Raw genomic sequence first — 1256 nt, forward strand, 5'->3', positions numbered from 1 at the left:
CATCCCTGCAGCCCACACTCCACTGGTGCAATGGGACTTCCTCATCCTCCACATTCCCTCAGGAGGATTAGGGAACCCTCCAGAAACAATTTGGAGGGTATGTGCCAGGCTGCAGGGGAAAGCAGATTAAGATCCTTTGGTCGGTGGCACTTCTGCAAACACATGGAAGTTGGATCCAAGCCAGCATGCAAGCAGAAGTAGTGTTGCAATACTACTGTTGCATCACGTGTTGCCCATATACGTAGAAGCGGCCTGAATTGCCTGATACAAAACACACTTACCATGTTTGGGGTCTGTCCAGAAGCAAAGTCAACCATTGTGTTCTATCTGCTAAAAATTCTGCTAAACAGTTACAGATAATCAACAAAGTAAAGCCTAAGAATGTGTCAAGGTTCACTACTTATACCATGGTGTCTTCATTATTCTCGATAATGTATGTTTTATCTAGATAACAAGGGGAGGAAATATGTAGAAGAAGCAAAAGTGAATCAGGCTCTAAAATTTTCCCCACACACTGACATTTATTATAGCCCTGCTCTGCTTCAGCACTCCCTGATATAATTATAGCATAGCCTTTCATTGAGACTAACTACCCATCAATTGGGACTAAATGTGATATCAAACCAGACACTGAAGACACCATTAGACCATTCAAGTCTGACCAGAATGGTCAGTCTGAGTTTTATTGCCTTTGTATTTCCTAAATGATTGAAGCTTTTATAAAAGGGGAGTCAGCCCTTGAAAACCTGTAACACAATGATAGGATCGTATGAAGAGAAAACTACTTGTTAAATGCTCACAGAAAATGCAGCCATGGGAAAGGATGTGAAACAACCATAAGAATCTTTAAGAGAAAGAGATTGGTGAATCAAAGTTGAACGCTTCATCATTTCCTTAATTACCTTTTTCAGCCCTCCTTACACAGGTGATCTTTCATTGCACTGCCACTGACTAAGTGCAGAACTTGTTTTATACTATTGTCTGACAAGGGTATTTTAATGATCAAATTGAACTGCTGTCAGTGTGGTGCACTTAACCTTGCATTTAGAGTCAATGTCCTTGGGTTTCCCAGGTTACTTGCAAAAAACAGATGCTATGTGTGGGTGATGATGGACAATATTGCAAGAGGCTGTTGTTACTGTAGCAATTGAATGTCAAGAGGAGGGGGTGCAGGGCTAGAAGAACAGTGCTGACAAGCTTCTGAACGATAGCTTGCTCATCTCTGCTGATCTGCCCCCTGCAACATGTGGCCACAG

This window comes from Varanus komodoensis, unplaced genomic scaffold, assembly GCF_004798865.1.
Source record: "Varanus komodoensis strain SLA01 unplaced genomic scaffold, ASM479886v1 scaffold17, whole genome shotgun sequence".
NCBI classification, from domain to species: Eukaryota; Metazoa; Chordata; class Lepidosauria; order Squamata; family Varanidae; genus Varanus; species Varanus komodoensis.